The 13,984-nt window shown below is 40.5% G+C and overlaps 1 protein-coding gene across 4 annotated transcripts in view; it reads right to left on the bottom strand.

The window, feature by feature from the left end:
• fer1l6 (fer-1 like family member 6) overlaps positions 1-13,984 on the bottom strand; it is a 135,627-nt gene that overhangs the window by 29,554 nt on the left and 92,089 nt on the right. The gene's annotated exons all lie outside the window — the stretch shown is intronic.

The raw sequence follows: 13,984 nt of genomic DNA, 5'->3' as shown, positions 1-13,984 counted from the left end.
CAATCTCTTTGTTTGTCAATCTACCTATCGAGTCTTAAAAACAAAATGGCGTCGACGGGTGATCTACTGATGGTATTATGTGTATAAAATGTCCTAAAATGTCCTCCAATCTGTACACTTACAAAGTTCTCAATGCCTCGTTTTATATGTTAAGACCCTTATTATACTACCAAATAAGTGTTGGGCTCCTTTTAGCCTTTTAAGTGGTTTAAAATAGTGATTTAGTTTTTACCATAACCAGTGCCCCCATCGTTCCAAGTTTATAGCGTTTTGATAGAATCGGCTAAAAACAGCCAACTGAAGAAAACGTCTATATGCGGTTTTTGTGCTCCAAAACGAACGTATCAACTCGTTATCATACAAAACAGATCCATTTTACACCGGAATTACCCTTTAAGTCTCCAATTGCGAGAGGGCCTAAGGCAGTTTGGTAAAGCTATGTGAAATGAGACGGCAATGTGATCTGAGATTGTAATACTATGATATGTGCAAGAGCTAATATTTCGAAATAATCTATTATCTAAAAGAAAATAGTCGATGCAAGTGTATGTATGATGGACATTAGAGAAAAAGGAGAATACCTTTCGATTATTAAATTTGAATCTCCAAATGTCCGAAACACCACCATGAGCTATGAAATCGTTTATAACTTTAGCAGATTTGGTGAGGGATTGGACCTTATTTGAAGATCTGTCTAACAGGGTGCTGAGTACACAGTTAAAATCACCTACTATTATCAGCTTATAATTGTTATCACCGGGAATGGCAGATAGCAGATGGTTAAAAAAGTTGTAATCAGAGTTTGGGGCATAGACATTGACAAAAATTACAAGACTGGAACAATGACAAATCTCCCATTCTTATCGGCAATCACCTCCTCAGCTTCAAAGGGGATGTCCTTATGTATGAGGATTGCTGTCCCTCTTGCTTTAGCGTAAAACTGTGAGTGGAACACCTGGCCGACCCAGCTTCTTTTAAGATGGTTGACATGGTCATTCTTAAGGTGGGTTTCCTGTAAGAAGGCTATGTCTGAGTTTAATTGTTGTAGGTAGGATGATATCTTTTGTCTTTTCACCCAGGTGTTCATTCCCTTTGCATTTAAAGAAACAAAGTGAATAGGACAATTTTGAGTGTAATTAGTTGTAGTTGTCATATCTTACAAGATCATGATGGCATGTGAAGTGAGCAACGGCGGTAGGGACTGGGAAGAGGGTAGGGAGTAGGAAGGAGTAATAAAGATAAAATAAAAAAATAAGTAAAAAAATAAAAATATAATAATAATAAATAAAATAAATAAGAATTCTAATGACAAGGTGAAGAAAGGCATCTGAAGGGGGACAGGGGCCAGGAACAGTGCTCTGAGCTAACATCTTAGAGAACACTTAACTTACACTTAAAAAATAAAAAATAAATAACTAAAAAGTAATACAGGTTTAAGGATGTAACTGTGCAAAGACACTGCATGTCTGGTAAGAGCAAATGGAACAGGTGTAAACTATTGTCAGCAGAAGTTATATACATGTATAAAAGATATATACGTGTATAAAAGAAAAAAAACAATCGCTGCTGCATTGGAAGTTAAGTTATATTCTATCCTTAGAGTTACACATGCCATGCGTGTCCAACAACCGTGGACTATATGCAGAATATAACGCCATAAATAGGCTACAAATCTTAACATGGAGCTTAACAGATCTCGGTAGATAATGCAGGCAACACCATTCAACAGGAGGCTACACAGCTGACAACAGTATTACACAGAAAAAAACACAGCGCTCAGCCGCAACAGGGTGACCGCTCCCGCATCTGAGTGGATTTTACGGAGTCAAAGTCAAAGTTTCATTGAGAAGAGCGAGTGGGCGAAATACCTGGTCGGTTGTTCTGAAGAAAAGTGGAGACTTCTTCGGGAGAGAAAAAAACAAGTTTCTGACCGTTCTTGTCGCTGACCCAGAGTCTGGCAGGAAGAAACATCCGATATCCGAAGCCGGCGTTTCTCAGCTGTGACTTCACCGTGGAATAAGTTGCTCTTTTCTTGGACACCTCTGTGCTGTAGTAGGGGTAGATGTGTATATTGGAACCGCAGAAAGAGAGAGACCCAGACTCTCTAGCCAGCTTCATGATGCGCTCCTTGCTCTGGCAATGATGGATCCGAGCGATGAAGGGGCGCGGAGGGTCGTCCTGTTTCTTGTGGGGGATTGCTACTCTGTGCACCCTGTCCACGGCTGGAGGAGAGGGAAAAGCTTCTGCGCCGAAGATTTCTGTCAGGAATACCTCCATGAAACCGGTCGGTTGCGAGCCTTCAATTTTTTCAGGTAAGCCGGTTATACGGATATTGTTGCACCTCGATCTATTTTCCTGATCATCCGTCTTAAGTATAAAGGCCTCGTTCTCTCTGGATAGGGCAGTGCAGGTTGACTCAAGGGTTAGCAGCCTGGCCTCCATATCGTTAAGTGACGATTCCATTGGATGGTCATGGTCATCTGGTCATGGCGGTCAATAATTGCTCTGTCAGCAGAAAGTTGGACAGAAAGTTTGGCTATAATGCGTTCCTCCATTGAGTTGAGAAGTTTCTCCATGTCAGCCAAGGTCAGCAGAGCACTGCCAGTAGCATGCTGTTCATTTGGGCTAGGTGCACGCGGTTCCTTTTGGCTAGCATTCGGTTTGCGGTCCTGGTTCTTCCCAGGCGACTGCTCGTCTGTAGGTTGGCTTTGCTTCTTCGGTTTTCCCATGTTTAGTATACCTCCACACAAGCTTGCACAAGATGATTGTGATATTAAAACCTTGTATTATTCGAATTTAGGCAGGATTTCAACAGAGCTCTCCTGGTTTGCGACCTACACCATCATCAATCAAACCGGAAGTCTCCTTTGAGGTACCGTTTGAGGTGATTTTTAATCCTGATCTTGGCATTTTGAGAGGTTTCTTGTTTAATGTTCTGGTCGAGTAATTATGTGTTCAACCATTATTTTGAGAAAATACGTTTCTTGTTTAAAGTGCCGTTTGAATGAATTTTATATCCTAGTCTTGGACCAGTTGAGCTGCAGATCTTGGACCAATTGAGATGGTGAATTTTCAATTCTGATCTTGGCGTTGTGAGAAAATAGGTCTCTTGTTTGAAGTTCTGGTTGAGTAGCTCAGAACTGGAGTACTTTTATGTAATGTTACTTTTGACACTGCAAAAGGCCAGCTTCAATGCTTGGTCAACCTTTTTTTTGTAATTAAAGACGAGTTAGTAACTAGTTCCACTCAGCATGTTGTACAACAGATTTGATCGTTTTTACGATAAACTATAAAAAGTTGGATAAATCGTTTTCTTTCTGTATTCAAGCCGCGATAGGATTAAGTTACCTTGGAGACTTGTACAGCCCATTTTCTTTTAGTTTATTCTGTCATAAATAAATTATACTGTGGCGACCGCAGGTGTAGGCGCTCGTTCAGTTGCGCAAGGGATTCTGGGGGGTTCATTTATCCTGGGGGTTTGGACCCTTTCGGGGACAGTGTGGTTGTTGGGTTGAGTGGGGTTAATGGGTTGGGGTAGTTAATTAGTTGTGTGTTGAGTGTTGACATGATGTGTGCATCGTTGCCGCCATCGTCACCGAGAGTGACGTGTTCGTTTACTGGGTGCGCTGGTTTCCATGCATGCGGTTGGTCGTTAATAAAGGCAGTCCGTAGTCGTGCGGTGTATGGGGCACGGAACTGCATAATTGTTCAACCTGGGCTCCCGTCTCGTCCTTCCCGTGCTGCTCGCCACAATACAGACAGAGAATAATTAATTTGTTTGAAGTAAATGTGTAAACCTTCCTCGATTTAAACACTGCTGCGCTGACTCAGACTGTGATCAGAGAGGAGCAGAGGGTGGGGGCCTAGGAGCAGAGCAGGACTAAAAATAGCCCAGCACATTCCAATCGGCATAGAGGAGAGAGCAGCGCCGGGGAGAGCACTTTCAAAACTGCAGAGATAAAATAGGACAATTAAACCGGTAGAATAAACTCAAATAAATTGTATTAGTAATAGTGTTTTTACACCAAGAAGATGAATATGGCACCGACAGCAGTAGAGATTTTGAGTAGAGACCATCTATTGCTCAAAGATTAGATAAAAAAGATCTCTGAGAAATGGGAGAAGAGGACAGAAAAATCAGGCACTATATGGCCCGTGGGAGGGACTTTTGATGCAGTGATGTGTAAGGACATGGAGGTAATAATTCAATTAAATTCAATTTTATTAATAATAAGAAATTACAAAGCTAACAGAAGCGGAACACAACTAATCTTGTAAGTCAGTAAACTTTTTTACCTTTGCTTTTGTTCTGAATTTGCTGTGCTGTATTTGGTGTGTGTGTGTACTTGGTGTGTATGTGTCTGTGTGTGTGGTTGGTAGTGTGTCCTGACGGGCCAGGTCATTAGATGTGGATGAACTTGTCATGCGTTTCAACTCCAAGCATGACAATCGGAGGATTCTTATTTTTGAGGTGTATATGTGAGTGAGAGAGAGAGAGAAAGAGAGAGAGAGAGAGAGAGAGAAAGAGAGAGAGAGAGCTTCAGTGCGATCCAGGGACAGAGGAGAGGGGTGGGGTGCTGAGCCCGGCTCCAGTAAATCATTACAAAGCCCCCTAACACTCAAGTTACATGAGAAGCATAGTAGATCGCATGAGGAGAGAAGAGCACCCGACACTTCTTCAGGAAATTATCCTATTTTAGTTGAAGGACAACAGGCATTCTCTCCCCCAGTACAACAGCCTCAGAGCCAATGGTCACCTACTCCACCTGTCATACATGTACGCATACTTTAATAATTATGGGGACCCAACAAATGAAAATAGGCAGAATCAGTATAAAGGACCCCAAGGACAGTATAGGTACAATCAACAACAGAGATCCCAAGGACATTATAAAAACAATCAACAGCAAGGATCCCAAGGACAACGCAGAGGTCCTTTAATATGTTTTGGGTGCAAGCAGGAAGGAAATATTAGAAAAAATTGTGTGACTACGGACTAAATGTTCCCGGAACGTTAAGAAAGAAGAAGAAAAAGAAAAGGCTTTCGGAAGATTCAAGAGAGATAGGAAGGAATTGTTGGCCGGTAATGGTCAGAAAAAGAGGTTTGGATCGGTGACTCTGTGGGTTCTGTGTGTCGCGACAACCTTGGAGACTCTCCATCGAGTCGTAGCGCAATGTGATATGGATCAATAGATCTTGGTACACAGAGCACTGGTGAAACAGGTTGGTTCAGAGGGAGAAAGTGTTTGGAGAAGGGAGAGGAATGTAAAAACGCAGAGAGGGTGGGTGCGGACCGACCCGGAGATAATAAATCAGAGAAGAGCCCTGTATTGGAGTATTATAATTACATGGTGATCACAGGGTTTAGGAACAATTATCCAGACTCCATAACATGAACAATTAGCATTTAAAGTTGTCCATAGCATGTACACCGCTCGTCCACAGAAGTCCAGGGGTCAACCAGCGCTGGGGTAAATACAGTTTCACTCACAAAGAAGGACTGTGAACACCAACCCCATAGAGGACTCTGCAGGAGCGCGGTAGAAATGCACAGTACAACAGACCTGACGTGGTCTAAGTACCAGAATGACAACACAAATAAAATATTTCCTTAGGGATTATGATAATAACAGACCTTTTATTAAAAGTGATCGTATAATCTAGAAATAATAATCGACAATACTTAAAATTAGACTAAATAAGTACGATAAAATGTTATCTAAATTTCTAATTCATGTTATCCACAGTGAAAAATAGGGGGTACTAAAAGCATACTTCAGATAAAACAATAAGGTAAAATTAGAAAATGGAAATAATGTATCGATTCGATGTTTTGAGTACATAGTAGTGAATCAAAATGTGGAAAACATCAAATGCAAGCAATAGGTAGAATAAAAGAAGATTAGGTTGTCCAATTTAAATAGTGTAGGACAAACGGGTATAATTATGAAGGGATTTGTGATTATGAGTAACGGTTAACACAGAAGTGAGTCGCCTAATATTGAAAATTTAAGTTTTAATATTGTGATTTTTGTTTTCTTTTACATCTCCTTCGTTCAGGACAACAGGTGGATTAACGCTACATCTGCTGGGAAGGGATCCTACATGCTAGGTTCTCAATTTACATTCAGAAGAAGTGGGTTTACCTTTCAAATGCCACTTCTGCTGCCGCAACACTTTTATAAAATGATAGCATTTGATATGACTGAAGACTCTGTCTCCATCCCTCCACTTTGCAATCTATACTACCTTATGGGTGGGGATTGATTGTATCCCAGGCACGGCATCCTACAATAAGCCAGTATGGAAGGCTGGTTAGCCAACGACGGGTAAGATCCCAGCTTGACACCCGGGACAACCTAAGACAGGCACAGTCACGATTACTTGGCAGAGTCACTGTGAGCACTGGCTCACTTGATCATGAAGTGACGAGCTGGAACCATCATAGGAAGAGCCGGTTGTTGAAAGGTGGAGAAGGAAAAGGAGTTAGATATGTCAGCTCTGGCAGCGGAAGTGGTGGACTTGGAACGGGGCATGTCGCGTTTTCTTTTATTTAATCTTTGCGGTATATAGGCCTACTGACGCATGTAACGTTTTCGGTTTAGTTCATGACTTTGGGAACAGTGCGGTTTCAGGGCGGCTGATGGTAAACCCACCAATATCGACCTTTGGTTTTGGATATACTGGCTTCGATTTCCCTTCCCAATAGACAGCATTGTTAGGTTTGCTTATCATTTAATGCACATGGCATTGGCCATGCGCAAGGAGGGAAGTAGTGTGAAAATAAATCAAGGTGGATACAGTAATCAAGTTTCTGACTAGAGAAGTCATGCCAAGGTTTGGAATTCCGTCAGAAATAAGCTCAGATAATGGGAAAGCGTTTATTCAGAAAACACTCAAACAAGTGATTCAGCATTTGCATGTCAAACAAAGACTAGGTTGCGTCTACCATCCTCAATCACAAGGTATGGTGGAAAGAGTGAATGGGACGCTCAAGACAAAAATTAACTAAATTTGTGCAAGCACTAACCCTAACGACGCATCTAACCCCGCATGAAATGCTTACGGATCAACCCATGCCTTCACCTATCATTCAAGGGCCCCATAAGGGACTTCAATTAGAGTAATTAGAAATTGAATTAAGGAAAATATGTTTGAACAACTAACTGCTGTACATGAGTTTGTAATTCCAGCGAAAGAAACACAAAGCTCCAGAGTTGGAGGAGGAACCACCAAGAGGGGTGGAGCCAGGTGACCAGGTGTACCTAAGGGTGTTCAGGAGGAGGTGGAACCAGCCCAGGAGAGAAGGACCATACAAAGTCACCAACGCAACACCAACAGCCATCCAGGTGGAAGGAAGTGCCACGTGGTATCACCTCAACCACTGCACAAAAGCCGCTCAACCCAGGACAAGGGAAGAGCGTGAGGAGGAGCGTGAGGAGGAGCCAGGTGCAGACACGCCCGGGGCTTATCAACTACCCCAGGACCAGACCCAGCCGAGCCAAGAGCAACAGCCACACGATGATACTGAAAATGGCGAGCCTGCTCCTGATCCTCTATGGGTTGGGCCAGATTCCGCTGGCACAAGGACAGATCCCGAGGAGGCAACACAGACCTGGAACAGCCAGGAGTCAGGGGCTGGTACTGAAGGAAGCGTAAGAGAAACACAGGACAATCCAGCCCTGACACATTCAGGAATAATTAGAAAGGAAGAGAGAATAGTCTTATATGCACAGATACCAACGCAAAACCGAGTTAATGAACAAATTGTGTTTACTGTTATGTCAGGTAACTAATCGTTATGTGCATTAACTTTCCACTGGATGTGTGAACTAGCTTGGAGGAAAAGTCAGTGTAAAGTGTATATTCAGCCAAAACCAATGAAATGGTGTTTGACAGTAAATTTACAAAAAACATGGGAATACAACAGCGAGTACAAATTACAAATGAAAGGATATCTGCTTCTTAAAATAGTGTCAGAAAGAACATTCAACTTTACACTAGAAGCAGATGTCCCTTGTATAATCAAAAATCAACCAGGTAAGTTTGTTGAATTTGAACAAAATAAGTCAGGAAAACCTTCAGATAATGACAAAGTAAATACAACCACAGCCACCGATAAAGTAGATCAAGCTCCAGTTAGAGATATTGGGAAAGATTCACTTGTAACCGCAAATAGATTAAATTCGACTCTAGATGCAAGTATTATTAATGAAACGTCTGATATCAGGGATTTAGCACAACCTTTAATCACCAATGTAACTTAAATTAGAGAAGAAACAACAATATTAGCAATCACCAATGTAACTTATATTAGAGAAGAAACAACAATACTAGCAATCACCAATGTAACTTCTATTAGAGAAGAAACAACAATGCTAGCAATCACTAATGTAACTCCCATTAGAGAAGAAACAACAATCAAGAGAGAGCCAATAAACACACTAGCAACAAATGGTACAGCAGCTACTGAGTAAGATAAAACAGACAACAATGCTAGCAAAAGTAGAGGTGACCCCAACAAGGATACCAAGAGAGAATAATATAGAAACACTGGCAACTGCAATATCAATGGTCAATTCCGAAACTATGATAAATGAGATCGCAATATCGACATTCACATCCAAAACTATTGCGACTGGAATCTTAACATCGACACCCATGTTTCTTGAAGAGACTCTTGCAGAGCAGGCCATTCCTGAGGATAGTAAGAATGTTAAAAAAATATTGGTCGCCACTCAACAGCAAGAACCCTAAAACAGTATAAACCTGACCCCTATGGGCGCATTAGGGAAAGGACGGCAGACCAGTTGTTCAGACAAGCAAAATAAAATAGGTTGTATAAATTGGTGGAATTTACTGGAAAACAGATAAAGGCAGATAACTGTTATTTGTGTAGTAAAAATCGTCAGGATGCATTGTACGTAATAAATACTAAATACGATTTTGAATTCTGCTTAGAAGAGCGGACAAAGCAATTAAATGACCAACAGGTCAATTCAAATAGAACACGAACAGAAGGTATTGCGTCCCCATGTAAGAATAAGTACTTTATATGTTCGATACAATGTTTTCTATACTTAGGATCGAGTCACCACACCAGATATCTTGAAGATAAATATGACGGAGAGCCTTGGAACATAATTATGAAAAGATGTCACGAATTTGACATAACTCTATCAAAAGAAATAGGCGAAGTGACACTGCCAAAAGAAACAAATTTCCATATAGAAGAGGATTTAGAATGTTACCAAAATGACGAAGGAAGCAAGAATGCCAGCGATGTAGGTATTATACCAGAGGAACAATGTAAAATAATTTGGAATATCACACTACACGATATCGACCTGAAAAGACTGCGAGAACAACCACCTGTCATTAAAAGTGATCAGCAATTACAAGGCTCTTAGCAAAAGTCTAGAAAGACATTTATGTCATTCTTGTGAAGTGATATGGCATTCGTAAGCCAGGACAGAGTGGTGGCAGATCAGTTTTGGATCTGCTGAAATAACATTCTTCGTCCCACACTTGCTAAGATGTGGAGAGGTAGATGCGCAAGAGTGCAAGTGGTTACAGAGATTGCAATATTATCACCACTAAATTATGCTGTCGGTAACTTAGAAAGTACTAACCTAAACAGGCGGAAAAGAGCATATGAATCAGACAAGAACATAAAAATTGACAAAATAGGACAACCCAGAGGCATACCCGAAAAATTCAAGGCATAAAGCGAAATAACAGCAGGATTTGAGGCACTACTGCCAGCAATCGGAATCGCTAAAAATGCGGAATGGATCAACTACATTTATTACAATCAACAAAGGTTTATTAACCACACAGATGATGCTTTATCCGCTTTAGGTGAACAACTGAGAGCCACAAGCGCTGTGGCTTGGCAAAATAGACAAGCCTTGGATTGGCTCTTAGCAGAAAGGGGAGGAGTTTGTGCTGTTATAGATGAAATCTTCATCCCAAATAACACTGCTCCAGATGGACCATTCACACTCGCGATGAATAACCTAAAACGTCTAAGAAAGGAGGTAAAGGATAATGCAGGCCATGACCAGGGTATGTTTGGATGGCTAGAGATAAGGTTTGGTATGTGGGGAATGGTGCTAGCCAAAATAGGTATAGTGCTTTTGATTCCCATAGTCAGATCTGTGATAGCATCCAGGCTCTCTAAGGAAATGGCCCTCATGGTAACTAGCATAGATGAGTCGAAAGATTGGGAGCAGAAGCTCTATGTGGAAATAGATCAGAATGAAGCTGGAGAGGAGAGCGGACTGTGATAATCGGACACCAGAAGGAGGTCTTAGGTCATACTGGTGACCTCTCCATGTGAGCCACACCCTTTGTAGACAGAGTGAACGAATGAACATTGGACTCATGGGCTCCAGGGCCTGATGACGGTGAACAGGAGCAGTGACTACAACAATGTCCAAAACCCCCCACATGTATCCAGCACATCAATACATGAAGATCACCTGGGCCATTCAAAAGGTCCAAAACCTCCCATATGTATCCAGCACACCAATACATGAAGATCACCAGAGCCATTCAAATCCATGCAAGCCTGCAGACAACCTTACATTTTTAAATTGTATTATTATGTCACCTATCTTTGAAATGTCAATTTTTGAGTATATTATTATGTCACATATTTCTGAAATGCCAATTTTCAATGCATGCTGAACATATTATGTTATGATTACAGGTTGAAATCCCTGAGAATTATGCAGGTTGAAACCCCTGATCAAGCTTAAAGGTTTTTTCTGATAACCACTAGTGATAGTTTAAGTAAAAAGGGAAGTATGACTGCTTTCTTTTTGTTGGAACTTTGTTAGTTCCAATAGGGGGGATATATGGGAGAAATTAACCATTACTTTTAATGTTAACTATAAGTATTATCAGGTCTATATATCATATAGATGCATAAAGCAGCTAAAACACCTCTGGATTCATAGCAAAGGCTTGACATGGAGCCAAAGAGTCTGGGGTCAGCGCGTACTATGGAACTTGACATAACGCCAGAGGCTCTGGGGTCAAGGCGTACTGACCTCAACCTAGTGTTTATATTAGCTGATGTTGACCACATCCTTAAAGGAAGGTATGACTGACAGCTGTGGGCGGACATATCATATGGAAAACAGCTTTGTTAGTGAGAATAAAAAGAGGCCGGGATCTTATGATCGGCGGTGCTTTGCAAACTACTCGGCTTTGTTGTTGCTTGTTCAACGATAAAGTCTTATGTCACACTTGCTCCGGACTCCTCGATTCCTCATGCTCTCTTAGTAAGTTGAAGTGATAGAAATCGGTTATTTTCTACCACAAGATTTGAAAACTTTTTAGCATAGCTTACATTCAAATTCGCGCCTATCGGAGGGAGATGCCACGGCAGTAATCACGACTTGTTTTTTTTACCAGTGCTCCCCAGATCATGTTTAGCTTAGAACTGCAGCCCACAGTTTATACAGTTTTATTTAGTTAAATGTTTTTTCCGGCAACCTCATAGCTTGCCACAGGCATGGTGTGCACACAGTCAGGTGATCACAAGCAACAGATATTCACGTCCCACAATACAAGGCTGGTAGCGCCGACCGCTATCAAGATGGATTATCAATACATGTAACATATAGTGATAATTATAGGTTGTTGATGGTAGTTCACCACTATTGATGATCAATACATAAAACAGATAGTGATAATTGTAGGTCTATGATGGTAGTTTACCACTATGGATGATCAATAGAAGAGTGTGGTTCCAAAACGCTATAAATCCATTTTGATCAATTTGAGTAAAAACGTGTTTTCTTTACCACGAAAGCGGTATAATGAAAACCACTATTTTCTGTTTCAAACTTTCATATTGCTTCTTGAGGTTGTAATAACATTACAATTTAAAATCCAGATTTTGGCATTTAAATATTTATTTTTAAAATGGATCATTTTTTTCCCAAAATCCAATAAATTCATGACACGTTTTTCCAAAAATGCTATAAATCCATTGCATCAATATAAAATATATATTTATCAGATTGAAACTGTGAAACTGTTTGGAAAGAAAGGGAGAAAACCAGACAGTGTAACACGGCGGATATCGGGTTTTGCGGAAAATTGAATATGGCCTTATCAATAGTGACTCCTCACTATACATATAAAGTATAGTGATAACTAATAGCTCTATGATGGTCCTTCTCAAACGTCCAACCGCAGACCTCCAGCTTAGTGTGTTAAAGTGAACAACACTATCGCGCTTTCTTATCAATCCATAACATGCCATTATATTACATTGACGAGTTAGTTGTATCGCACTTATCATTAATAAATGAGTATATTATGTGTACCAGGGTCAAGCTAGAATAAATAAGTTATTTTAATTCCGGTTACAAAAAACATTTACAAAATAAATGACAAATATATGGTCAAATGTAATGTAGATAAGATCAAATCATATTTATATTTGATATAAACCCCAGTCATCGGCCTGTGACCTCAAGCATGAGACTGGTGGTTGGCAGCTAGTCCAATCTCAACCCTCTCAACTTAATTTAGACCCTGGGTACTGCGTTGGAAACGCCAAAAGTTCCTCGAAAGTTTCCTAGTTCATGGGTAAAGTTGTTCCGGCTTTCTGGTGTTGTAATTGGGTAGATATTTTTTGCCGTTCTTCAGAATTGTCAAGTAACGAGGTACAAATACTTTGTTACCTTACTTAAGTAGTAATTTTGGATATCTATACTTGAGTAATTATTTTTCAGCCGACTTTTTACTTCTACTCCTTACATTTTCACGCAATTATCTGTACTTTCTACTCCTTACATTTTAAAGATAGCCTTGTTACTCCAATTTAATTTCGGCTTGCTTTCATTCCTGTGGCGTGCAAATGTAGTTACCCCCGATAAAAAATTGTATCCCGGCCGCGGGAGCACGCATGCATCCAGTGCAGGCGGAAATACACACTACGCTTCGAATTCATCCAAAGCTGATGTTTTTGTAAATATTGGTTATCAACAAGGTTGTAAAATCTGCTGATGTCGTTGCAAAATATTGTGAATAAATAACAATAATAACATTGATCGTGATAGGCCTAATAATGTAGGCCTATCGCAATTATAAATATGCAAAATAGCGAAAATATAAATCCCTTCTCTATAATGCACACTGAATGAAGAAAACACATGTTTAGTCTTTCCTAGCCAAAGTTATAAGGGGGGGACACATAATTTGATAGATTTTACTTTCAACCTGCCAAAATATGTATCCCTTTTCATTGTACTAAAATGCGTTCATTTTCAATGGGCATAAATGCGGCTGAAACAGGTGCATTCCAAATTTTTCAACATTAGCATTTTAATATAACATTATAGTCATTATGGCCTTTAGAAAAATGACTTTTTTGGGCGAGGTTGGGTAGTGCCTCAGTGGCCTAAGCGTTTTTCCTTAATGGTATTTCTTCCCCTTCCATTACTTTTACTTTTATACTTTAAAGAGCACCTATTATGCTTTTTCGACTTTCATGACCTATAAACGTTGCTATAATGATTTATAGTCATGTTTAACCATATTAAAGTGTCAAATAATGACGTACATGCATTTAGACATATTCCCTGCTGACCGTCTGGGGTGGCTGTGCAGAGCGCTAAACACTAGGGACCCCTGTCATGATTCACTTGTTCAAATTTCCGGGATTTATCTACGTAGAACAATCCGGATTTTCCATGTATGGTAATGCCCTTCGCAGGTCTTCCGGAAGATAACCAATCACAGCGGAGTGGGATTGGCAGGTGGGGGGCGAGGGGGCGGAGAAGGACGAAGCCGAGTGTTGACAGAGAATGCTGAAAGTGCCCAGATGAGAGGAAGAGTTTCCCGAAAATCTACATCGTTTTTTGTGCTGTGATTCATTGACAGGTTGCTCTATAGGAGTCATTAATAAGAAATTAAGACCAGAAAAGTGCTATAATAGGACATCTTTAAGTAGTTTTGAAAC

Source organism: Pollachius pollachius, assembly GCF_949987615.1.
Source record: "Pollachius pollachius genome assembly, chromosome: 3".
Taxonomy (NCBI): Eukaryota; Metazoa; Chordata; class Actinopteri; order Gadiformes; family Gadidae; genus Pollachius; species Pollachius pollachius.
This window is presented reverse-complemented; position numbering and strand designations above follow the sequence as displayed.